The sequence below is a fragment of the Pseudophryne corroboree genome, chromosome 10, assembly GCF_028390025.1.
Source record: "Pseudophryne corroboree isolate aPseCor3 chromosome 10, aPseCor3.hap2, whole genome shotgun sequence".
NCBI classification, from domain to species: domain Eukaryota; kingdom Metazoa; phylum Chordata; class Amphibia; order Anura; family Myobatrachidae; genus Pseudophryne; species Pseudophryne corroboree.
In genome coordinates, this window is record NC_086453.1 from 40,851,020 (window position 1) to 40,878,770 (window position 27,751).

Genomic DNA, 27,751 nt, shown 5'->3' on the forward strand with positions numbered 1-27,751 from the left:
CACCTGGCATGTCAACGGCCATATTCCTCCCACGGACAACAGGTGTCTCCCCGGGTGCCTGACTTAAACAAACCACCTCACCATCAGAATCCTCCTGGTCAATTTCCTCCCCAGCGCCAGCAACACCCATATCCTCCTCATCCTGGTGTACTTCAACACTGACATCTTCAATCTGACTATCAGGAACTGGACTGCAGGTGCTCCTTCCAGCACTTGCAGGGGGCGTGCAAATGGTGGAAGGCGCATGCTCTTCACGTCCAGTGTTGGGAAGGTCAGGCATCGCAACCGACACAATTGGACTCTCCTTGTGGATTTGGGATTTCGAAGAATGCACAGTTCTTTGCTGTGCTGCTTTTGCCAGCTTGAGTCTTTTCATTTTTCTAGCGAGAGGCTGAGTGCTTCCATCCTCATGTGAAGCTGAACCACTAGCCATGAACATAGGCCAGGGCCTCAGCCGTTCCTTGCCACTCCGTGTCGTAAATGGCATATTGGCAAGTTTACGCTTCTCCTCCGACAATTTTATTTTAGGTTTTGGAGTCCTTTTTTTTCTGATATTTGGTGTTTTGGATTTGACATGCTCTGTACTATGACATTGGGCATCGGCCTTGGCAGACGACGTTGCTGGCATTTCATCGTCTCGGCCATGACTAGTGGCAGCAGCTTCAGCACGAGGTGGAAGTGGATCTTGATCTTTCCCTAATTTTGGAACCTCAACATTTTTGTTCTCCATATTTTAATAGGCACAACTAAAAGGCACCTCAGGTAAACAATGGAGATGGATACTAGTATACAATTATGGACTGCCTGCCGAGTGCAGACACAGAGGTAGCCACAGCCGTGAACTACCGTACTGTACTGTGTCTGCTGCTAATATAGACTGGTTGATAAAGAGATAGTATACTCGTAACTAGTATGTATGTATAAAGAAAGAAAGAAAAACCACGGTTAGGTGGTATATACAATTATGGACGGGCTGCCGAGTGCCGACACAGAGGTAGCCACAGCCGTGAACTACCGCACTGTACTGTGTCTGCTGCTAATATATAGACTGGTTGATAAAGAGATAGTATACTCGTAACTAGTATGTATGTATAAAGAAAGAAAAAAAAACCACGGTTAGGTGGTATATACAATTATGGACGGGCTGCCGAGTGCCGACACAGAGGTAGCCACAGCCGTGAACTACCGCACTGTACTGTGTCTGCTGCTAATATATAGACTGGTTGATAAAGAGATAGTATACTCATAACTAGTATGTATGTATAAAGAAAGAAAAAAAAAACACGGTTAGGTGGTATATACAATTATGGACGGGCTGCCGAGTGCCGACACAGAGGTAGCCACAGCCGTGAACTACCGCACTGTACTGTGTCTGCTGCTAATATAGACTGGTTGATAAAGAGATAGTATACTCGTAACTAGTATGTATGTATAAAGAAAGAAAAAAAAAACACGGTTAGGTGGTATATACAATTATGGACGGGCTGCCGAGTGCCGACACAGAGGTAGCCACAGCCGTGAACTACCGCACTGTACTGTGTCTGCTGCTAATATATAGACTGGTTGATAAAGAGATAGTATACTCGTAACCAGTATGTATGTATAAAGAAAGAAAAAAAAACCACGGTTAGGTGGTATATACAATTATGGACGGGCTGCCAAGTGCCGACACAGAGGTAGCCACAGCCGTGAACTACCGCACTGTACTGTGTCTGCTGCTAATATATAGACTGGTTGATAAAGAGATAGTATACTCGTAACTAGTATGTATGTATAAAGAAAGAAAAAAAAACCACGGTTAGGTGGTATATACAATTATGGACGGGCTGCCGAGTGCCGACACAGAGGTAGCCACAGCCGTGAACTACCGCACTGTACTGTGTCTGCTGCTAATATAGACTGGTTGATAAAGAGATAGTATACTCGTAACTAGTATGTATGTATAAAGAAAGAAAAAAAAACCACGGTTAGGTGGTATATACAATTATGGACGGGCTGCCGAGTGCCGACACAGAGGTAGCCACAGCCGTGAACTACCGCACTGTACTGTGTCTGCTGCTAATATAGACTGGTTGATAAAGAGATAGTATACTCGTAACTAGTATGACTATAAAGAAAGAAAAAAAAACCACGGTTAGGTGGTATATACAATTATGGACGGGCTGCCGAGTGCCGACACAGAGGTAGCCACAGCCGTGAACTACCACACTGTACTGTGTCTGCTGCTAATATATAGACTGGTTGATAAAGAGATAGTATACTCGTAACTAGTATGTATGTATAAAGAAAGAAAAAAAAACCACGGTTAGGTGGTATATACAATTATGGACGGGCTGCCGAGTGCCGACACAGAGGTAGCCACAGCCGTGAACTACCGCACTGTACTGTGTCTGCTGCTAATATAGACTGGTTGATAAAGAGATAGTATACTCGTAACTAGTATGTATGTATAAAGAAAGAAAAAAAAACCACGGTTAGGTGGTATATACAATTATGGACGGGCTGCCGAGTGCCGACACAGAGGTAGCCACAGCCGTGAACTACCGCACTGTACTGTGTCTGCTGCTAATATATAGACTGGTTGATAAAGAGATAGTATACTCGTAACTAGTATGTATGTATAAAGAAAGAAAAAAAAACCACGGTTAGGTGGTATATACAATTATGGACGGGCTGCCGAGTGCCGACACAGAGGTAGCCACAGCCGTGAACTACCGCACTGTACTGTGTCTGCTGCTAATATATAGACTGGTTGATAAAGAGATAGTATACTCGTAACTAGTATGTATGTATAAAGAAAGAAAGAAAAACCACGGTTAGGTGGTATATACAATTATGGACGGGCTGCCGAGTGCCGACACAGAGGTAGCCACAGCCGTGAACTACCGCACTGTACTGTGTCTGCTGCTAATATAGACTGGTTGATAAAGAGATAGTATACTCGTAACTAGTATGTATGTATAAAGAAAGAAAAAAAAACCACGGTTAGGTGGTATATACAATTATGGACGGGCTGCCGAGTGCCGACACAGAGGTAGCCACAGCCGTGAACTACCGCACTGTACTGTGTCTGCTGCTAATATAGACTGGTTGATAAAGAGATAGTATACTCGTAACTAGTATGTATGTATAAAGAAAGAAAAAAAAACCACGGTTAGGTGGTATATACAATTATGGACGGGCTGCCGAGTGCCGACACAGAGGTAGCCACAGCCGTGAACTACCGCACTGTACTGTGTCTGCTGCTAATATAGACTGGTTGATAAAGAGATAGTATACTCGTAACTAGTATGTATGTATAAAGAAAGAAAAAAAAACCACGGTTAGGTGGTATATACAATTATGGACGGGCTGCCGAGTGCCGACACAGAGGTAGCCACAGCCGTGAACTACCGCACTGTACTGTGTCTGCTGCTAATATAGACTGGTTGATAAAGAGATAGTATACTCGTAACTAGTATGACTATAAAGAAAGAAAAAAAAACCACGGTTAGGTGGTATATACAATTATGGACGGGCTGCCGAGTGCCGACACAGAGGTAGCCACAGCCGTGAACTACCGCACTGTACTGTGTCTGCTGCTAATATAGACTGGTTGATAAAGAGATAGTATACTACTAATATTATATATACTGGTGGTCAGGTCACTGGTCACTAGTCACACTGGCAGTGGCACTCCTGCAGCAAAAGTGTGCACTGTTTAATTTTAATATAATATTATGTACTCCTGGCTCCTGCTATAACCTATAACTGGCACTGCAGTGCTCCCCAGTCTCCCCCACAATTATAAGCTGTGTGAGCTGAGCACAGTCAGATATATATATACATTGATGCAGCACACTGGGCTGAGCAGTGCACACAGATATGGTATGTGACTGAGTCACTGTGTGTATCGTTTTTTTCAGGCAGAGAACGGATATATTAAATAAAACAAACAACTGCACTGTCTGGTGGTCACTGTGGTCGTCAGTCACTAAACTCTGCACTCTCTTCTACAGTATCACAGCCTCAGGTCAATCTCTCTCTCTCTCTCTCAACCCTAATCTAAATGGAGAGGACGCCAGCCACGTCCTCTCCCTATCAATCTCAATGCACGTGTGAAAATGGCGGCGACGTGCGGCTCCTTATATAGAATCCGAGTCTCGCGATAGAATCCGAGCCTCGCGAGAATCCGACAGCGTCATGATGACGTTCGGGCGCGCTCGGGTTAACCGAGCAAGGCGGGAAGATCCGAGTCGCTCGGACCCGTGAAAAAAAACATGAAGTTCGGGCGGGTTCGGATTCAGAGAAACCGAACCCGCTCATCTCTAGTTCAAACCAATGTGACTTTAGAAAACTCAACACCACATTGAGATCCCAAGGTGCCACTGGAGGCACAAAAGGAGGCTGTATGTGCAGCACCCCTTTTACAAATGTCTGAACTTCAGGTACTGAAGCCAGTTCTTTCTGGAAGAAAATCGACAGGGCCGAAATTTGAACCTTAATGGACCCTAATTTTAGGCCCATAGACAGTCCTGTTTGCAGGAAATGAAGGAAACGACCCAGTTGAAATTCCTCTGTAAGGGCCTTCTTGGCCTCACACCACGCAACATATTTACGCCAAATGCGGTGATAATGTTTTGCGGTTACGTCCTTCCTGGCTTTGACCAGAGTAGGGATGACTTCTTCTGGAATGCCTTTTTCCCTCAGGATCCGGCGTTCAACCGCCATGCCGTCAAACGCAGCCGCGGTAAGTCTTGGAACAGACAAGGCCCCTGCAGTAGCAGGTCCTTTCTTAGAGGTAGAGGCCACGGTTCGTCCGTGAGCATCTCTTGAAGTTCCGGGTACCAAGTCCGTCTTGGCCAATCCGGAACCACGAGTATAGTTCTTACTCCTCTCCTTCTTATGATTCTCAGTACTTTTGGTATGAGAGGCAGAGGAGGGAACACATACACTGACTGGTACACCCACGGCGTTACCAGAGCGTCCACTGCTATTGCCTGAGGGTCCCTTGACCTGGCGCAATATCTGTCCAGTTTTTTGTTTAGACGTGACGCCATCATGTCCACCTTTGGTTTTTCCCAACGGTTTACAATCAGGTGGAAGACTTCTGGGTGAAGTCCCCACTCTCCCGGGTGAAGGTCGTGTCTGCTGAGGAAGTCTGCTTCCCAGTTGTCCACTCCCGGAATGAATACTGCTGACAGTGCTATCACATGATTTTCCGCCCAGCGAAGAATCCTTGCAGCTTCTGCCATTGCCCTCCTGCTTCTCGTGCCGCCCTGTCTGTTTACGTGGGCGACTGACGTGATGTTGTCCGATTGGATCAACACCGCCTGACCCTGAAGCAGAGGTTTTGCTTGACTTAGGGCATTGTAAATGGCCCTTAGTTCCAGAATGTTTATATGAAGAGACGTTTCCAAGCTTGACCACAGGCCCTGGAAATTCCTTTCCTGTGTGACTGCTCCCCAGCCTCTCAGGCTGGCATCCGTGGTTACCAGGATCCAATCCTGAATGCCAAATCTGCGGCCCTCTAGTAGATGAGCACTCTGCAGCCACCACAGGAGAGACACCCTTGTCCTTGGCGACAGGGTTATCCGCTGATGCATCTGCAGATGCGATCCGGACCATTTGTCCAGTAGATCCCACTGAAATGTTCTTGCATGGAATCTTCCGAATGGAATCGCTTCGTAAGAAGCCACCATTTTTCCCAGGACCCTCGTGCACTGATGCACTGAGACCTGTCCTGGTTTTAAGAGGTTCCTGACTAGCTCGGATAACTCCCTGGCCTTCTCCTCCGGGAGAAACACCTTCTTCTGGACTGTGTCCAGAATCATTCCTAGGAACAGTAGACGTGTCGTTGGAATCAGCTGCGATTTTGGAATATTTAGAATCCACCCGTGCTGACGTAACACTACCTGAGATAGTGCTACTCCGACTTCTAACTGTTCCCTGGATCTTGCCCTTATCAGGAGATCGTCCAAGTAAGGGATAATTGAAATGCCTTTTCTTCGTAGAAGAATCATCATTTCGGCCATTACCTTGGTAAAGACCCGAGGTGCCGTGGACAATCCAAACGGCAGCGTCTGAAACTGATAATGACAGTTTTGTACTACAAACCTGAGGTACCCTTGGTGAGAAGGGTATATCGGGACGTGGAGATAAGCATCTTTGATGTCCAGAGACACCATATAGTCCCCTTCTTCCAGGTTCGCTATCACTGCTCTGAGTGACTCCATCTTGAATTTGAACCTTTTTATGTAAGTGTTCAAGGATTTCAGATTTAAAATTGGTCTCACCGAGCCGTCCGGCTTCGGTACCACAAACAGCGTGGAATAATACCCCTTTCCTTGTTGCAGGAGGGGTACCTTGATTATCACCTGCTGGGAATACAGCTTGTGAATGGCTTCTAGAACTGCCTCCCTGTCGGAGGGAGACTTTGGTAAAGCAGACTTCAGGAAACGATGAGGGGGAAACACCTCGAATTCCAGTTTGTACCCCTGCGATACTACCTGTAGAATCCAGGGATCCACTTGCGAGTGAGCCCACTGCGCGTTGAAATTTTTGAGACGGGCCCCCACCATATCTGAGTCTGCTTGTAAAGCCCCAGCGTCATGCTGAAGACTTGGCAGAAGCAGGGGAGGGCTTCTGCTCTTGGGAAGCGGCTGCATGGTGCAGTCTTTTTCCTCTTCCTCTGCCCCGGGGCAGAAAGGAGTGGCCTTTTGCTCGCTTGTACTTATGGGAACGAAAGGACTGAGATTGAAAAGACGGTGTCTTTTTCTGCTGATGTGGAGTGACCTGGGGTAAAAAGGTGGATTTTCCAGCCGTTGCCGTGGCCACCAGGTCCGATAGACCAGCCCCAAATAACTCCTCCCCTTTATACGGCAATACTTCCATGTGCCGTTTGGAATCCGCATCCCCTGACCACTGTCGCGTCCACAACGCTCTTCTGGCAGAGATGGACATAGCACTTACTCTTGATGCCAGGGTGCAAATATCCCTCTGTGCATCACGCATATATAATAATGCATCCTTTAAATGTTCTATAGTTAACAAAATATTGTCCCTATCCAGGGTATCAATATTCTCAGTCAGGGAATCCGACCATGCGACTCCAGCACTGCACATCCAGGCTGAGGCGATTGCTGGTCGCAGTATAACACCAGTATGTGTGTATATACTTTTTAGGATATTTTCCAGCCTTCTATCAGCTGGTTCTTTGAGGGTAGCCGTATCAGGAGACGGTAACGCTACTTGTTTAGATAAACGTGTGAGCGCCTTATCTACCCTAGGGGGTGTTTCCCAACGCGCCCTAACCTCTGGCGGGAAAGGATATAATGCTAATAATTTTTTAGAAATTAGCTGTTTTTTATCGGGAGAAACCCACGCTTTTTCACACACCTCATTTATTTCCTCTGACTCAGGAAAAAATATTGGTAGTTTTTTCTCACACCACATAATACCCTTCTTTGTGGTACTTGTAGTGTCAGAAAGGTTCAATGCCTCTTTCATTGCCGTGATCATGTAACGTGTGGCCCTACTGGACATTACGTTTGTCTCGTCACCGTCGACACTAGACTCAGTATCTGTGTCAGGGTCTGTGTCGACCCACTGAGGTAACGGGCGTTTTAGCGCCCCTGACGGTGTCTGAGACGCCTGGACAGGCACTAACTGATTTGCCGGCTGTCTCATGTCGTCAACAGTTTTTTGCAAATTGCTGACATTATCACTTAATTGTTTAAATACAATCATCCAGTCAGGTGTCGACTCCCTAGGGGGTGACATCACCAACGCAGGCAACTGCTCCGCCTCCACATAATTTTCCTCCTCATACATGTCGACACACGCGTACCGACACACAGCACACACACACCGGGAATGCTCTGATAGAGGACAGGACCCCACTTAGCCCTTTGGAGAGACAGAGGGAGAGTCTGCCAGCACACACCCAGCGCTATATATATATACAGGGATAACCTTATATAAGTGTTATTCCCTTATAGCTGCTGTTAATTATTGTTATTTGCTGCCAACAATGCCCCCCCTTCTCTTTTTTACCCTGATTCTGAAGCAGGACTGCAGGGGAGAGTCAGGGAGCCGTCCTTCCAGCGGAGCTGTGAGGGAAAATGGCGCTTGTGTGCTGAGGAGATAGGCTCCGCCCCTTCACGACGTCCTTATCTCCCGCTTTTTTGTGTAAAATGGCAGGGGATTAAAATACATCCATATAGCCCAGGAGCTATATGTGATGTATTCTGTTTTGCCACCTAAGGTATTCTGTTATATTGCGTCTCAGGGCGCTCCCCCCCCAGCGCCCTGCACCCTCAGTGACCGGAGTGTGAAGTGTGCTGAGAGCAATGGCGCACAGCTGCGGTGCTGTGCGCTACCTTAGTCTGAAGACAGGATGTCTTCTGCCGCCGATTTCACCGGACCTCTTCGTCTCTTCTGGCTCTGTAAGGGGGACGGCGGCGCGGCTCCGGTGACCCATCCAGGCTGAACCTGTGATCGTCCCTCTGGAGCTAGTGTCCAGTAGCCTAAGAAACCCGATCCACTCTGCACTCAGGTGAGTCCGTTTCTTCTCCCCTTAGTCCCACGATGCAGTGAGCCTGTTGCCAGCAGGACTCACTGAAAATAAAAAAACCTAACTAAACTTTTATTCTAAGCAGCTCAGGAGAGCCACCTAGATTGCACCCTTCTCGGCCGGGCACAAAAATCTAACTGAGGCTTGGAGGAGGGTCATAGGGGGAGGAGCCAGTGCACACCACCTGATCCTTAAGCTTTTATTTTGTGCCCTGTCTCCTGCGGAGCCGCTATATCCCCATGGTCCTTACGGAGTCCCAGCATCCACTAGGACGTCAGAGAAACCTCGTAATGCCGTGAGTAAAATTCCTAACTGCATAGCAAATTTACTTGGCGCAGTCGCACTGCGGACATTGCGCATGCGCATTAGCGACTAATCGCTCCGTTGCGAGAAAAATATAACGAGCGAACAACTTCGAATGACCCCCTATGGGTGTTGGTGCGGCTGACATATAGGGGGTCATTCCGAGTTGATCGCTCGCTAGCTACTTTTAGCAGCCGTGCAAACGTATAGTCGCCGCCCACAGGGGAGTGTATTTTCGCTTTGCAAGTGTGCGAATGCCTGTGCAGCCGAGCGGGACGAAAAAATGTTGCACAGTTTCTGAGTAGCTCTGGACTTACTCAGCCGCTGCGATCACGTCAGTCTTTTTGGTGACGGATTTGACGTCAGACACCCGCCCTGCAAACGCTTGGACACGCCTGCGTTTTCCCAAACACTCCCAGAAAACACCCATAAACGTCTTCTTCCTGTCAATCTCCTTGCGATTGGCTGTGCGAATGGATTCTTCGTTAAATCCATCGCCCAGCAACGATCTGCTTTGTACCTGTACGATGCGTATGCGCATTGCGGTGCATACACATGCGCAGTAGTAACCTGTTCACTGCGCTGCGAAAAACGTCAGCGAGCGATCAACTCGGAATGACCCCCAATATTTACAACTCTTTAAAGTAAGAATTTGTCTCGATATTCTGACACATCATTTAGCTATATCCGATGCTAAGGTGTATATACTACAAGTACATGCAAGATATAATTACTGCTTGTTTTGCTCCTAAGAGTATACTGACGCAATATAAATATTAAGAATAAGAATGACATTGACATAATAAAGAGCTAACAGCATTTAATCAAACTTTCATGTATTTCCTTTTACAAAATAAATTATGGGTTGAGTCTCTTATATCCGAAAATCCGATATCCAAAATATATTTTTGTTTAAGCGCGACTGATATAATGTAGTGACACCTGTGCTTTCTGAGGGTTCATTGGGCCTGATGAATGATTGCAAAAAAAACGCAAGCAACTGGGCGAAACCATATTGCACTGCAGGTGAGGAAGATGTAACATGTGCAGAGAGAGTTAGATTTGGTGTGTTCAAACTGAAATATAAACTGTAGTGTAAAAATAAAGCTGTCTAACATTTGTGGGCTACGTGCAAAAGCAGCCAGTATTTACTCTGCATAGAAACTGTATAAATGCATTTGCTCCCCTTGCATGGCCACGTGGTTTGTTCCAGACGCAGAGTTACTTTATTGCTTTACTTACAAACACTTATCACGCCCTATGTACAAAAACTTTGTTTCCTGCACCAAATTATTAAAAACATTGTACAAAATGACCTGCAGGCTATGTGTATAAGAAACGTACAGTAAATGCATTTTGTGTTTAGACTTGGGTTCCATCCCCAAGATATGGTAAGCACGTTCCAAAATACAGAAAAATCTGAAATCCAAATACTTCTGGTCACAAGGATTTCAGATAAGGGAGACTCAACCTGTACGATGCAAATGACTTATCCTGTCATGTACAGCCTAGAGCTAAAGTATGAATTTTGATCCAGGATGCTGAGCATTATAAAACTGGTAAACCCCCTTCCCTGTAACATGAAAGGCTATTGCTTTGTTGAGCTCTTCCATTAAGGCTCAGTCCGGCTATAGTGGGGGCTTCACACATGGGATCCAAAGCCTCTAGTAGTCTCCACCAATGTTCTGGAAAAGGAGTGCAGTGTCTAGAGAGAGCTATCATATTTTATTTTCCACTTTACTATATGATACCATCACACTGTAAGAGCCAAATGTATTCTTAGCTCAGTAAATATTCACGAAGAAAAGAGGAAGACGTGTGCCCGGCGTGTTCTTTATCACGGGATGTCGAGCCGATTCCCTAAATGGGATATGCGTATTTGATCACAAATGACTTTCAGGCTATACCTTAACTAAGGTCGACCTTATCTCTCTCAGATGGCGGCACACCGGTGAGTGAGAGGCAATCAATCCTCTGACCTTGCCTGAACGCAGTCATCAGTCATACTAGTGCACCACACATCCTGCTGAATTAGGACTGGGAAAAGAACCTCTGATGTCAGTCTCACCGGAGACAAACGAGAACTTAGATCAGCGCAATCCATGACCCGGAAAGGTAAGGAAAAGACACCCAAACATATCTCAGCTCAGTGGCCTCCGTGACTTGTATAATGGAATTGGGCGCAGGGTTGCAAATCAATATAAATGTATTTTCTGGCAACTTTTGTTGTCTTTTACCTGTTACATGTGGGCTTACTGAATAAAAAACATAGGATAATGCAGATCTGAAAGGGTCCCAGGAATTAGCGAGAAGAGGGGTTTGTGCTATGGGCCTAATTCTGAGTTCATCGCAGTAGCAAATTTGTTAGCAATTGGGCAAAACCGTGGGGGTAATTCCAAGTTGATCGCAGCAGGAAATTTTTTAGCAGTTGGGCAAAACCATGTGCACTGCAGGGGGGACAGATGTAACATGTGCAGAGAGAGTTAGATTTGGGTGGGGTGTATTTAAACTGAAATCTAAATTGCAGTGTAAAAATAAAGCAGCCAGTATTTACCCTGCACAGAAACTAAATAACCTACCCAAATCAGTACGGACGGTGTAATGGTTAGCATTACTGCCTCACAGCACTGAGGTCATGGGTTCGATTCCCACCATCGTCCTAACTGTGCGGAGTTTGTATATTCTCCCCGTACTTGTGTGGGTTTCCTCCGGGTACTCCGGTTTCCTCCCACAATCCAAAAGCAGGTAAAGATGGTCGCTGAGTGAAATGTGTCAAGAAGAGGGTTTAGACAAGAGGAAAGAGGGCCCTGCTCTGAAGAGCTAACAATCTAGTGGGGAGGGGCAACAGACAGATGACATGAGGTGCAAGCAGGTAAGCCTGATGGTGGTATGCGAGCAAAGCAGAGATGTCCAAGGCATGGGGCAGGGGGATGGAGGAGCAACCTAAGGACTAGGTTATGCATTGGAGGGGTACGCTTTGATGAATAGGTGGGTTTTCAATGCCCGTTTGAAGCTTTGCAAGGTCGGGGAGAGTCTAATGGAGCGGGGGAGCGCATTCCAATGAAGGGGTGCAGCACGGGCAAAATCCTGAACTCGTGCATGGGAAGCAGTGACCAAGGCAGAGGAGAGGCGACGGTCATCAGCCGACCGTAGTGGGCGGGAGGGAGTATGAAGGGAGAGGAGGTTGGAGATGTAGGGAGCAGTGGAATTAGAGATGGCCTTGTATGTGAGGGTGAGGAGTTTGAAGAGGATTCTGTAGGGGAATGGGAGCCAGTGTAGATTTTGTTGAAGGGGAGTGGCAGAAGTGGTGCGGCGGGAGAGGAAGATGAGCCTAGCTGCAGAGTTGAGGACAGATTGGAGGGGAGCGATGTGGGAGCAAGTGAGGCCAGTGAGGAGCACATTGCAGTAGTCAAGTCGTGAGATGACCAGTGAGTGGATGATTAGTTTAGTTGCACTCTGGGAGAGAAATGGCCTGATGCGAGCAATGTTGCGTAGCTGGAACCGACAAGATTGCGCCAGAGCTTGGATGTAGGGTGCAAAGGAGAGGGAGGAGTCAAGAGTGACGCCCAGGCAGCGGAGTTGGGGAACGGGGGAGATGATAGTGTTGTCAACAGTGATAGAGATGTTTGTAGGGGGTGTTGCTCTGGCTGGGGGAAAGATAATAAGTTCAGTTTTATCCATATTGAGCTTCAGAGAGCGCTCAGACATCCAGGAGGAGATGGCAGAGAGGCAGCTGGAGACCTGAGAGAGGACAGAGGGGGACAGATCAGGAGAGGAGAGGTAGAGTTGTGTGTCATCAGCATAGAGGTGGTATTGAAGGCCAAAGGAGTTAATGAGCGCACCCATTAACTCCTTTGGCCTTAAAATAAATAATAAATAAAAATCTAACTCTCTCTGCACGTTACATCTGCCCCCCCTGCACTGCACATGGTTTTGCCCAATTGCTAACAAACTTGCTGCTGTGATCAACTCAGAATTACCCCCTATGTACGTTCCAGGGGCATTTTAACAGAGAAGGGGGTCCCTGTGCAGACTCATGGTGGGCCAACTCCTCTGCATGACGCAATAGTCACAAGCGCAGGTTTCCAGAAACATAGCGCCCGCCATGTTCCGGAGACCGATTTACCAACTGCACATTTGCAGCGATCATTTTGGCTGTGATTTTCGCCGTGGCTAGAGCGCCTGGCACGGGACTCCACAGAGGTAAGTGTTAAAATATGGGTGCAATGTGTGTGGCATGGCCACACCCTTATGATTAGGCCACGCCACATAAGTGGTCACCTTATGACAGTCGATGGCCAGTCACAGCTTTATCACCATGATATTGTGATTTGTAGTCCTGATTCAGTAGGCGGTGGAGCTATCGCTGCAGTGATGACACTAATATGGTAATGTACTAGTAGGAGGAGTCACGCCCCCTGTGTGCATTATTGCTCTGAGTTGCGTCTTAGTATTCAATATCAGATCATCTGCAACACTATTTCATAATGACGTAGTTTGCCACCACTTGTGTCAAGCCACCGGACCACCCGCTCCACTGGGGAAGTGGGTGAGATTCTGTAGGCTGATTTGGGAGGCTTCCGGCCTCTCCTGGAGAATAAGCAGTTTTGCTTTAAGGAAGAACGTGGAGACCGGCTGTGACTACGGTGGGGATTTTGGATTGCAGAACTGCAAGGTATCCTGTGATCATCTCTCATCCTTTTTATCCTAACACCCAACATTATTCTCTACTGCCACAAATGTTAGAATATGGATTTTGTGCGTCTGTACTGTACTCTCCGTCTCCTGTAATCTCTCCGCCTTACCTCCCCCATCACACATAATTTCCTTCTATTTGAGAAGTAAATAGAGCCAGTCTAATACAAACAGAAGGTCAGGTCAGAGAAAAGCGGACAAATCTCAGACGGCTCCATGCTGATTCCATTGACGTTTTCTTGCACATCTCCACTACCGATATACCAAATCATACGCATTCATCCTGCACGGCACATAAAACCGACTGACACCCTGTGGAGCATAGAAGTCAATTAACAATATTAACAAGCCGTAATACGGCACTGGAAGCACTGGAAATATTTAGTGATCAAACAAAAGAATTATCTACTTATTTAATAGCTCTAGGGGCTCATTTATCAACGAGTTTTAGCTGTTTAAAACTCTTTGCATATTATAAATGGTGCTCCAGCCAATCAGCTCCCAACTGTCGTTTTTCAAACACATGACAGTTGGAAGCTGATTGCGTGGCTTTCATCCACTGCTGTTCTACTATGCAAAGCGGCTGGCATACCAACCTTTTCCCACCTGCAGGACACTGAGAGGGTCATTCCGAGTTGTTCGCTAGCTGCATTCGTTCGCTGTGCAGCGATGAGGCAAAAAAAACTGCACTTCTGCGCATGCGTATGCGGCGCAATGCGCACGCGTGACGTACTATTACAATGAACAATGTAGTTTCACACAGGGTCTAGCGAAGCTTTTCAGTTGCACTGCTGGCAGCAGAGTGATTGACATGAAGTGGGCGTTTCTGGGTGGCAACTGACCGTTTTCAAGGAGTGTTCGGAAAAACGCAGGCCTGCCAGGAAAAACGCAGGCGTGACTGGGCGAACGCAGGCGTGTTTGTGACGTTAAAACAGGAACTGAACAGTCTGAAGTGATCACAAGTGCTGAGTAGGTTTAGAGCTACTCAGAAACTGCACAAAAAAACTTTGTAGCCGCTCTGCAATCCTTTTATTCGCACTTTTGCTAAGCTACAATACACTCCCAGTGGGTGGCGGCATAGCGTTTGCACGGCTGCTAAAAACTGCTAGCGAGCGATCAACTCGGAATGGGTGGGAAGGCAGGATAGTCCTACTTTTCGGACAGTTGGGAAGTTTGGGATAGGGGCGGGCAGAAAGCAACAAAACGGGAGCACCTGCCACCGAGTTGTGTTGATCTCCGCATAAGGGCCATTTACTGGGGTCTGCTGTCACTGGTTCCTATTAGATTAATAGACGATGAGGGAGATGTACTAAGCTTTTGAGAGTGATAAAGTGGAGAGAGCTAAAGTACCAGCTATTTACCTTCTAACTGCCATGTTACATATGGGCTTTTTAGCAGGATTGGCGATTCTGGCAAAAAAATTGTGACAGCTGGAGAGCATGATGGGGTCTGTAGTTCAACCTGTAGCGGGGAGACTCATCAGCAGTTCCTGGCACTAGGAGCATAAGCAGCAAAAGACGTAATAACTCTGCGAAAAATGTAAATGAAGGATTCTAATTGGGTTTTAATGTGAATTAATTGATTTCCCCGATATATTTTCAAAACTATTTATTTTTACTTTTACAGAACCATAAAATGCAAGGTTCATTACATTTCTCATTAGGTGCCGCAAACCTTCTCATAAACAAGAGAACCAGTAAATATTATTAACATCAATTAGTATTGTGCACAATGTGTGCGTGGGTTAAGGCACAAAATGATGTAGTACAATGTTCAGAGGTGATTGCCATAGAGACGGACCTGGCTGGCTCGCCAGATTCTTTTAAGGACAAAGTCGTTATCTCTGGCTGGGTTCTTTATTGCACATTTTACTAAATGATTTATTTGGTGGCTGAATCATAACACTATCCCTTTTTACAGCTGGCATTTAAAGACGTCTGGCATGCAGCAATATTTGCCCACTGCCATGGCATTTTGCCAGCAAAATGGCGAACCGGAATGTTGACAAGACTACCTACCATTTATCCCTGGTTTTTAAGATTTGCCCCAGGGCACTAGTAGCCTTCACATTTTTTCTTTTAATTTAATAATGACCAGTGCCTTGACTCTTGTGCTCCATATTGGGTATTTGAAACAAAACCAGTTGAATATTTACTTTTTATCCCCATGTCCCCAATACAGGGCTGCCATCAGAAATTGTTGGTCCCAGGACTGACAAAATAGGCAGGGGCCACCCTAACCTCCTGGCTCCTGAGGTAGTCCATACTGCATGGACTGGGAGCTGGGGGGCAGGGTAAATGCTTTATGCTAATAGCCACTGCTCTGATCCCGGTTAACGCACTCAGAAGTGCCCGCTAGCCATTGATTCTGGTTTGTGTTCCAAATCATGGGGGCACAGCAGTTGGCCGACAGACTTTTGGATTAGGCCGGGTCAGCAAGCAGCGTGATCTGGGTGGGCCCCCCTCTCTGTCCAGGCCTGGGACTCCAGTCCTGGCAGTCCACCCCTGGGGGCAGCCCTGTCTCCATAGCATGCTATTGTTCACCCCCATACTGTGTTTGAACCAGCTTTCAGTTATCTGTTACACTGTATGTGGGTGTTTTAGAGGTTCCTATTGTTTACTTATGCCAAGGGTATAAATCTATGTGTATTCTAGATCTATGTAAACCATACATCAATAATTAGAATATCAGGTCAGGTAGACCAGACTATTGTTCAACAGAAGCGATCTTTGTTTACCCAAACCACAGGAGATCTAGTTGGGTACAGTGTCCCCCTCCTTTGTTCCAAATCTGGCCAAACAGGGTGACTCGCTGTGTCTGATTTAGGGGTTTATTCATGAAGCAATGAAAAGTGTGGAGAAGTGAGCTAGTGGAGAAGTCGCCCATGGCAACCAATCAGCATTGAAGTCACATCTATAATTTGCATACTATACTACTGTACGGAGCAGCTGATTGGTTGCCATGGGCAACTTCTCTACTGGCTCACTTCTCCACTCTTTTCACTGCTTCATGAATAGACCCCCACATCACCTGGATTAGACAATGTATATTGTATTCCAATTCCCTAAAATCCTAAGGGGTCTATTTACTAAGCCTTGGATGGAGATAAAGTCGATGGAGATAAAGTATCAGCCAATCAGCTCCTAACTGCCATGTCACAGGCTGGGTTTGAAATATGACAGTTATGACCTGATTGGCTGGTACTTTATCTCCGCCCACTTTATCTCCATCCAATTCTTAGTAAATAGACCCCTAAGACACTAAAGTAACTGGTGTTCATCTCCGCATCGTACTCTACATAATTGCGTTTGTGTTTGGAAATTGGAAGACATGTAAGTTCCCTTCTGTTGGGTTATGGCTCCTCCCCTTCCTGAAGGGCATTTACACATGGCGGATCTGTACCCACCGGTATAATGATAGCGAAAGTGATCACTAGACTGATTTCTGTTCCATCTTATCTGATGTCGTGTCCAGGCTGAGCCTTTTTGATAACTCAGAACAACAAATACATATTTTTCATTAACGTGATAAGAAATGATTGGTCAGCGGGTACATTTGCAAAAGTTGATAAATAGACCACTAAATATTAACACCCTAGAAAAGGCACTTTACCTAATACTTGCACCTAGTACAAAATTAAATACTTTCTTTTTAACCCAGGTACCCTCACTGTGAGCATTATTAAGAGATGGACGCAGCGGCCTCGTCCCTAGGGCCTGTGCACGCGCACAGGCCATAGTGGGCACATGTACATGACCCTTCAACATGCAATCACATCCTGGAAGGATGCGAGCGCTTGGCGATTGATAGGCGATGGGCGCTCGGAGGTGGCGACGCGTCATTGGGGGGAGGGGGGGGGGCAGCGATCAGAAAACGCAGGCATGTCATGGCCATTTTCGGGGCCGGCCTATGATGTCGCCTGTGATTCCTGCATATGGAGGCATGGAGGCGGGACCCCTGCCTACGCAGCCAGGCGGCGCCACACATACTTGGCGGCTTTGCCGTGTGCTGGGAGGCCCCCATCATGTGAGTACATGGACGCAGATTTTGCTGCGGAAGCACCACCTGCGTCCATTTCTGAATATCCTCCTGTGTCTTTATTATACGTTACCAATGTCCATATTTCAGATTGGTAGGAAATAAACGATGATGAGGATAATGATAAACATTTCACTGCATCTGCTACGTAACCTATTGTCACGGAACACTGCAGCAACTATTTGGACTATGGGTAAGGTCATTCTTAGGTAGAACCGTAGAACAAAACAAAAATACCTTGTAAATGTAAATATTTTGTAACAGGAAAACTACAAAAATTTTCCAGATATCCTAACTTTTCATCACATTGTTGATCATTAGTGAAATCCATAGGAATTCTCATCCTCGTAGAGCATTTCGTTAAATATATTACTGTAAATTGTAGTCACTTAATGTAACATCATCTATCTATTTTTTCCTCATATCACATAAGGGACCCATGCAGCCAGAATTATTGCTTCTTGCGTAAACCGGCTGTCATAGAGTATCAGGGTATACAGTTAATTTAACGTTTTATGTCACGCCATCAATCAGACGCATAGCGAATATAATCTCTTCAATGTAATTTCCACTGCAAATTTAAACGTACGAGGGTAAATATACTTCTGAATTCAGACTTCCCATGTTTGAGTTGGTCCATAAAAAATAAAAAAGGTTAAAGAGGAACTCCGCCATCACGCCACATTGTCTTGCAGTCGGATTTGATTATTTCCGTTGCCGTTGGGTAGCTTGGCAGATCTGCTGTATAGATAAGGCTGTATCGAATGCACAGACCTGAGCTTATCTGTTTTTATATCCAAGGGCAACACAAAGTAAATAAATCTGCTTGGAACATGAAAAGACTGAAGTTGACTTCTCTTTTCCCGGGAAAGATTAGCACTAATGAGCTGTCAGTCAGCAAATCTAGATGCGCCATGTCCCAGCCAGCCGATCCCTAACTTCCTGGTGTTACGGCTTGGTGCATTCTGCAGGTCGTTTATAAAGGGTGAGAGACGCCTTTCAATTTACGCAACTGCGTGGAGGTTTGTAGAGCAAGAAGGAGGAGAAACAGCAGAAAGAGGACTTCCTAATGCAGAGCGCTGGGCGGACCGTCCAGGGGCATAAATGTAGAGCTAGCAAAGTGGTGTGCCCTAAATTACCCCTCTCTCAGTGGATACAGCATTCTCTCTCCATTGTATGTGATGGACATCTGCAATTAGGATGGGTTACATGTGCAATGTAAATTCTCTGTTGACTACGCATTTTTACATTTGTTTCATGACAATCTATTATGCCCCATATCTTCATTTGACTTGTCACTTTTTTAAGCTTCTATCTTGCCCCACATTATCCTTTTAGGTCTCCAAATGTATTATTTTGCCCCATGTCCTCCTTTCCTACAGTATGTCTCCTACTTTACTTATCCTCGTTTCCTATGTCTCCTACTTATCCTCGTGCCCCATGATCTCCTACCTATGTCTCCTTCTTATCCTCCTTCCCCATGTTCCCAATTCCTATATCTCCTACTTATCCTCCTGCCCCATATCCTCCTTTCCTATGTCTCCTACTTATCCTCCTGCCCCATGATCTCCTACCTATGTCTCCTTCTTATCCTCCTTCCCCATGTCCTCATTTTCTATATCTCCTACTTATCCTCCTGACCCATGTACTCCATTCCTATGTCGCCTACTTATCCTCTTGCCCCATGTCCTCCTTTCCTATGTCTCCTACTTATCCTCCTGCCCCATGTACTCCATTCCTATGTCGCCTACTTATCCTCTTGCCCCATGTCCTCCTTTCCTATGTCTCATACTTATCCTCCTGCCCCATGTCCTCCTTTCCTATGTCTTCTACTTATCCTCCTGCCCCATGTCCTCCTTTCCTTTGTCTCCTACTTATCCTCCTGCCCCATGTCCTCCATTCCTATGTTGCCTACTTATCTTCTTGCCCCATATCCTCCTTTCCCATGTCTATTACTTATCCTCCTGCCCCATGTCCTCCTTTCCTATGTCTCCTACTTATCCTCCTGCCCCATGTCCTCCTTTCCTATGTCTCCTACTTATCCTCCTGCCCCATGTCCTCCTCTTCTATATCTCTTACTTATCCTCCTGCCCCATGTCCTTCTTTCCCATGTCTGTTACTTATCCTCCTGCCCCATGTCCTCCTTTCTCATGTCTATTACTTATCCTCTTGCCCCATGTCCTCCTTTCCTATGTCTCCTACTTATCCTCCTGCCCCATGTCCTCCTTTCCTATGTCTTCTACTTATCCTCCTGCCCCATGTCCTCCTTTCCTATGTCTCCTACTTATCCTCCTGCCCCATGTCCTCCTTTCCTATGTCTTCTACTTATCCTCTTGCCCCATGTCCTCCTTTCCTCTGTCTCCTACTTATCCTCCTGCCCCATGTCCTCCATTCCTATGTCTTCTACTTATCCTCCTGCCCCATGTCCTCCTTTCCTATGTCTCCTACTTATCCTCCTGCCCCATGTCCTCCTTTCCTATGTCTCCTACTTGTCCTCATGCCCCGTGTCCTCCTCTCCTATATCTCTTACATATCCTCCTGCCCCATGTCCTCCTTTCCTATGTCTCCTACTTATCCTCCTGCCCCATGTCCTCCTTTCCTATGTCTCCTACTTATCCTCCTGCCCCATGTCCTCCTTTCCTATGTCTTCTACTTATCCTCCTGCCCCATGTCCTCCTTTCCTATGTCTCCTACTTATCCTCCTGCCCCATGTCCTCCTTTCCTATGTCTCCTACTTGTCCTCATGCCCCGTGTCCTCCTCTCCTATATCTCTTACATATCCTCCTTCCCCACGTTCTCCTTTCCTATGTCTCCTATTTATCCTGCTGCCCCATGTCCTCCTTTCCTATGTCTCCTACTTATCCTCGTGCCCCATGATCTCCTACCTATGTCTCCTTCTTATCCTCCTTCCCCATGTTCCCAATTCCTATATCTCCTACTTATCCTCCTGCCCCATATCCTCCTTTCCTATGTCTCCTACTTATCCTCCTGCCCCATGATCTCCTACCTATGTCTCCTTCTTATCCTCCTTCCCCATGTCCTCATTTTCTATATCTCCTACTTATCCTCCTGACCCATGTACTCCATTCCTATGTCGCCTACTTATCCTCTTGCCCCATGTCCTCCTTTCCTATGTCTCCTACTTATCCTCCTGCCCCATGTACTCCATTCCTATGTCGCCTACTTATCCTCTTGCCCCATGTCCTCCTTTCCTATGTCTCATACTTATCCTCCTGCCCCATGTCCTCCTTTCCTATGTCTTCTACTTATCCTCCTGCCCCATGTCCTCCTTTCCTTTGTCTCCTACTTATCCTCCTGCCCCATGTCCTCCATTCCTATGTTGCCTACTTATCTTCTTGCCCCATATCCTCCTTTCCCATGTCTATTACTTATCCTCCTGCCCCATGTCCTCCTTTCCTATGTCTCCTACTTATCCTCCTGCCCCATGTCCTCCTTTCCTATGTCTCCTACTTATCCTCCTGCCCCATGTCCTCCTCTTCTATATCTCTTACTTATCCTCCTGCCCCATGTCCTTCTTTCCCATGTCTGTTACTTATCCTCCTGCCCCATGTCCTCCTTTCTCATGTCTATTACTTATCCTCTTGCCCCATGTCCTCCTTTCCTATGTCTCCTACTTATCCTCCTGCCCCATGTCCTCCTTTCCTATGTCTTCTACTTATCCTCCTGCCCCATGTCCTCCTTTCCTATGTCTCCTACTTATCCTCCTGCCCCATGTCCTCCTTTCCTATGTCTTCTACTTATCCTCTTGCCCCATGTCCTCCTTTCCTCTGTCTCCTACTTATCCTCCTGCCCCATGTCCTCCATTCCTATGTCTTCTACTTATCCTCCTGCCCCATGTCCTCCTTTCCTATGTCTCCTACTTATCCTCCTGCCCCATGTCCTCCTTTCCTATGTCTCCTACTTGTCCTCATGCCCCGTGTCCTCCTCTCCTATATCTCTTACATATCCTCCTGCCCCATGTCCTCCTTTCCTATGTCTCCTACTTATCCTCCTGCCCCATGTCCTCCTTTCCTATGTCTCCTACTTATCCTCCTGCCCCATGTCCTCCTTTCCTATGTCTTCTACTTATCCTCCTGCCCCATGTCCTCCTTTCCTATGTCTCCTACTTATCCTCCTGCCCCATGTCCTCCTTTCCTATGTCTCCTACTTGTCCTCATGCCCCGTGTCCTCCTCTCCTATATCTCTTACATATCCTCCTTCCCCACGTTCTCCTTTCCTATGTCTCCTATTTATCCTGCTGCCCCATGTCCTCCTTTCCTATGTCTCCTACTTATCCTCCTGCCCCGTGTCCTCCTCTCCTATATCTCTTACTTATCCTCCTTCCCCACGTTCTCCTTTCCTATGTCTCCTACTTATCCTCCTGCCCCATGTTCTCCTTCCCTATGTTTTCTACTTATCCTCTTGCCCCATGTCCTCCTTTCCTATGTCTCCTACTTATCCTCGTGCCCCATGATCTCCTACCTATGTCTCCTTCTTATCCTCCTTCCCCATGTTCCCAATTCCTATATCTCCTACTTATCCTCCTGCCCCATATCCTCCTTTCCTATGTCTCCTACTAATCCTTCTGCCCCATGTCCTCCTTTCCTATGTCTCCTACTTATCCTTCTGCCCCATGTCCTCCTTTCCTATGTCTCCTACTCATCCTCCTGCCCCATGTTCTCCTTCCCTATGTTTTCTACTTATCCTCTTGCCCCATGCTCTCCTTTCCTATGTCTCCTACTTATCCTCCTGCCCCATGTCCTCCTTTCCTATGTCTCCTACTTATCCTCCTGCCCCATGTCCTCCTTTCCTATGTCTCCTACTTATCCTCCTGCCCCATGTTCTCCTTCCCTATGTTTTCTACTTATCCTCTTGAACCATGTCCTCCTTTCCTATGTCTCCTACTTATCCTCCTGCCCCGTGTCCTCCTCTCCTATATCTCTTACTTATCCTCCTTCCCCACGTTCTCCTTTCCTATGTCTCCTACTTATCCTCCTGCCCCATGTCCTCCTTTCCTATGTCTCCTACTCATCCTCCTGCCCCATGTTCTCCTTCCCTATGTCGCCTACTTATCCTCTTGCCCAATGCTCTCCTTTCCTATGTCTCCTACTTATCCTCCTGCCCCATGTCCTCCTTTCCTATGTCTCCTACTTATCCTCCTGCCCCATGTCCTCCTTTCCTATGTCTCCTACTTATCCTCCTGCCCCGTGTCCTCCTCTCCTATATCTCTTACTTATCCTCCTTCCCCACATTCTCCTTTCCTATGTCTCCTACTTATCCTTCTGCCCCATGTCCTCCTTTCCTATGTCTCCTACTTATCCTTCTGCCCCATGTCCTCCTTTCCTATGTCTCCTACTCATCCTCCTGCCCCATGTTCTCCTTCCCTATGTTTTCTACTTATCCTCTTGCCCCATGCTCTCCTTTCCTATGTCTCCTACTTATCCTCCTGCCCCATGTCCTCCTTTCCTATGTCTCCTACTTATCCTCCTGCCCCATGTCCTCCTTTCCTATGTCTCCTACTTATCCTCCTGCCCCATGTCCTCCTTTCCTATGTCTCCTACTTATCCTCCTGCCCCATGTACTCCTTGCCTATGTCTCCTACTTATCCTCCTGCCCCATGTCCTCCTTTCCTATGTCTCCTACTTATCCTCCTGCCCCATGTCCTCCTTTCCTATGTCTCCTACTTATCCTCCTGCCCCATGTCCTCCTCTCCTATGTCTCCTACGTATCCTCCTGCCCCATGTTCTCCTCTCCTATATCTCTTACTTATCCTCCTGCCCCATGTCCTCCTTTCCTATGTCTCTTACTTATCCTCCTGCCCTATGTCCTCCTTTCTACAGTATGTCTCCTTCTTATTCGCCTATCCCATGTCCTCCTCTGAGTAGTAAATGATACCCGTGCTGCATGCTTTCCCTGTGTCCCTTCTCTTTCCTTCTTGTCCTCTGTCCTCACTAGCCTCATTCTCCTATCCGCCCATGCTATACCTCCTATCTTCTTGTCCTCTGTCCTCACTAGCCTCATTCTCCTATCCGCCCATGCTATACCTCCTATCTTCTTGCCCTCTGTTCTCACTAGCCTCATTCTCCTATCCGCCTATGCTATACCTCCTATCTTCTTGCCCCGTGTCCTCCTGCGACTCATATAGACTCATATATATTCGCTTACACTCTTGAACTACGTCCTACTTTGCTTTTCTCTCTTAGATGATCTATCTTCTTGCCCAATGCTCTCACTTCCCTCTGCCTCCTTGCTTACCTGGTTGCCTATCCTCCCTCGCCTCTCTCCCTCTTCTATTACCCTCTTGGCCTTTGTCCTCACTTGCCTCTCTCCTTCTTTCTCTCAATGTCCCTGCACTTACTTTTAGCAAGAAAAAAAAAACACCAGAAAAAAAAAAAACCTGTGTTCTTTTCAGAGAAGTTAACAGCGTCTGAGACCTTTCTCACTTGAAGAAAAAAAGAAGAAAAAAAAAGTTCTATTTGTTCGTAGAGATGAAAGGTTTTGTGAGACGGTAGAAAATGTCACTAAGGATTTTGCAAAGAGAAAAATGAACTTTTCGCACTTGCCTTCCCATGAGGAACACATCAGTGCGGCAATTTCCCCATGGTGTGTAATTCCAAATGAGGTTACATCACGGAATGGGAGCAGATTCACAGGTAGTTGTGCGTGGCGCAGTAAGACTGAAGAAGAGGTGGGAGCGGGAGATGTATAGGTGGTGTCACACTGAGAGAGGAGCCAAGTGTACCATGTACATAATAGGTTGAGGGAGCGCAGCCAGTGATTGATGTGCGTGTTCCGGAAGAGGTGGCTTTGAATTGGGAGAGAAAGCAAGAGAGCTGTGACAGTCCGTCAGGGAGGAAGAAAATATAAAACGGGACTGCGGATGTAATACACGAGAGGGGAACCAGATAGAGATTTAGACGGCGCTGTCACCACCAGGCAGCGGCCGATAGGCAGATAACGCTGCGTTTCCTAATGGAAGTTTTTTTTCTCCCTGTCTATAATGGATGCATGAAGAGGTCCTGACACCGAGCCCCCGAGAACAGCACTGACTGCGTCACCACTTCCTCCGAGGGGAAGCGGCGCAGGGTCATGTGACCTGTCTGCCAGCTGTGGTGGAGTGGGAATCAGGAATTGTGCCGTCATCAAACCTTAAAATTTAGTACCATCTGGAGCAGGATTTATAACCTAAGGCACTCAGGGACCGAACAGCATCACCTTCCCCCCCGTTCCAGTCCTTCTGCTGTCACAGTGTCTAACCCTTTATCTATCGGCTGTCACCTCCTCCCCACAATCACTCTCTGATTGCCCCTCCATTACTATCCCACTCAGTGATACGTAGCTGCACACGCTCTGGACCTCTGGACCTTGGGCCTAATTCAGTAAGGATTGTAAATTATGCTAATTATCAGAATTTGCTATCCTTCTGAACGCATGTTTGGGGGTCGCAGTGCAATGCCGCCCAGTATGCCAGTATGCGGACCGCCCTACTCCCCCCCGCTTCCCCTTGATGAAGCAGAAATTGCCATCGCATCAGAATTATTCATCATAGAAATTAAGGTTGCTTCCTGCCGGCGCAGCTTGGCTACACCCACAGGAGGCCCGATGCCATCTTACTGATGGGGACGGCTGCATGTGACGTGATGCAGGCACCGCGATCACGCCCACACCACGCCATGCCCCATGTTTCCACGATGCTGCTCCGTTTGCCCGCCTCCGCCCCGTTTACCCGCCTCCGTAACGCTCCATCTCCGCCTAGGAAACGGAGCGTTGCCATCCCCGCCACACAAACGCCTCTGCCTGATTGACAGGCAGAGGCGTTTGAATTTTCTGCGGCTACCTGCAGAAAATGCGTGCGCATGCGCCCACATCCCTTTAGCAATTTTTGCGGTTGGATCGCGTTTTGTGATCCAACCTGAATTAGCCGCATTATGTGGATGTTACCAGGCTCCGGAACGCAAGCCACCGTATTGGGCCATAAGGTTATATAGGGAAAATGAGAATGCTGAGATATCACGGAGATAAGGAATGATCCATCTTTCAGGGTTATTTATCAAAAATGCCTTTGCAGAACAGGGGCTCAGATCGGTGGAATGTCCCTGCAAAGAGGTTGGCAGTAAAGTGGTAGTTATCGCTATCTCTGTACTTCTAGTTCTGACACTGCCATATAAGACCGCGCACGAGCAGTATAATTGTCAGGTCGCTTTAGTTTACGTCTCACTCATTAAACCAGAGGAAAAGTGCCTCTTTTTTTTTTTTTTCTATCCCTTTACGACCAGGTCCCAACATGGGGGGGGGTCATTCCGAGTTGATCGCTCGCTAGCTAGTTTTAGCAGCCGTGCAAACGCTATGCCGCCGCCCACTGGGCGTGTTTTTTAGCTTAGCAGAAGTGCGAACGGTTGTATCGCAGAGCGCCTGCAAAAAATCTTTGTGTAGTTTCAGAGTAGCTCAAAAGCTACTCAGCGCTTGCGATCATTTCAGACTATTCAGTTCCGGATTTGGCATCACAAACCCGCCCAGCCACGCCTGCGTTTTTCCGCACACTCCCTGAAAATGGCCAGTTGCCACCCAGAAATGCCCACTTCATGTCAATCACTCTGCGGCAGCCAGTGCGAATGAAATGCATCGCTAGACCCTGTGCAAAACGATATCGTTCGTTGTGCCAGTACGTCGTGCGTGCGCATTGCGCCACATACGCATGCGCACAACTGCCGTTGTTTAGCCTGATCGCTGCGCTGCGAACAAATTCAGCTAGCGATCAACTCGGAATGACCCCCATGGTCCGCAGACCGCAATGAAACTTTTTTTTAAACGTATATACTATAGGCAGCCTTAATTCATATACTGTATACAGTAGTTACCTAACAGAGAGCCTGATTCTGATTTGTAAGTACAGAAAAAATAAATAAATAAGCAACTGTGCACCTGGGCAAAACTGTATTGCACTGCAGGTGGGGTAGATGTAACATGTGTAGAGAGATTTAGATTTGGGTGGGGGGTGTCCAAACTGAAACGTTAATCGCAGTGTAAAAATAGAGCTGTGTGACATTTGTGGGCTACATGCAAAAACAGCCAGTATTTACCCTGCACAGAAATAATCTAAATGTATTTGCATGTTTTTTTCCAGATACAAAATGACGTGCTTTGTTTGCTTTACTGCCAAATCAGATGCTGGCCCGCAACGTGCACCGTTATATCACAACAATACCGCTTCCGATGACACGTAATAGCCCCAGCCACATCTGCACTTCCTCCCCGCACTCTATCATTCCGATGCCTAAACGAGCTAAAATCTTCCCGTCAGCTGTGGGGAGAAGAACACGGACAGGCTAACGGCAAGGGTTATCTAATAACAGGTTTAGGAACCAAAGGGAGAACCCTATTATCATCTAGAACAATAGTTATGGGTTGCAGTCACCTATAAAATATGGGTTACAGCGCTACTCTACTTGTAAATGTCACGTTACCACAGGCGCCACACACAAATGGCAAGCGCTCGTGTTTCTATAGACAACTCCAGTAAAGGATGAAAAATGCTTTTGAAATCTGATGGTTTACTTACATCTGCGATGTTAGACGATCTGCGCGGGATCTGGACTGCGCAGGTGCAGATCTGTTTCTGTAGCGACGGTCACTGTGCCCCCTAAGCATGATGACATGCTGTGGCCATCTGCGGGCAGGACAAGGGCAGCGATGGGCCGCTTTTCAGAGAACAGGTTCACGTCTGTCCCGCTTTCTGGGTGTGCCAAGGTCAGTGGCTGCTTCCTCGGACGCAGCATCACTGGCATCAGCAGCCTAAAAAACACCATCCATCCGGTGCGCAATAATATGCAGCAAATAGCATATGGGGGCTAATTCACACCTGATTGCTGCTAGCAGGCGATTTCTGCACTGCTACGATCACATAGTCGCCGCCCATAGGGGAGTGTATTTTCGCTGTGCAAGTGTGTGAACACGTGTAGCAGAGTTGTACAAACTGATGTTGTGCAGTCTCTGCGCAGCCCAGGACTTACTCAGCCGCTGCGATCACTTCAGCCTGTCCGGGACCGGAATTGACGTCAGGAACCCGCCCTGCAAACGCTTGGACACGCCTGCATTTTTTCAACCACTCCCAGAAAATGGTCAGTACGCCCTCTTCCTGTCAATCTCCTTGCGAACATCCGT

General features: G+C 47.1%; 1 protein-coding gene across 1 annotated transcript in view; it reads right to left on the minus strand.

The window, feature by feature from the left end:
* The window catches only part of IGLON5 (IgLON family member 5), a 550,261-nt gene that overhangs the window by 197,747 nt on the left and 324,763 nt on the right, over positions 1 to 27,751 (minus strand). The window lies entirely within an intron of this gene.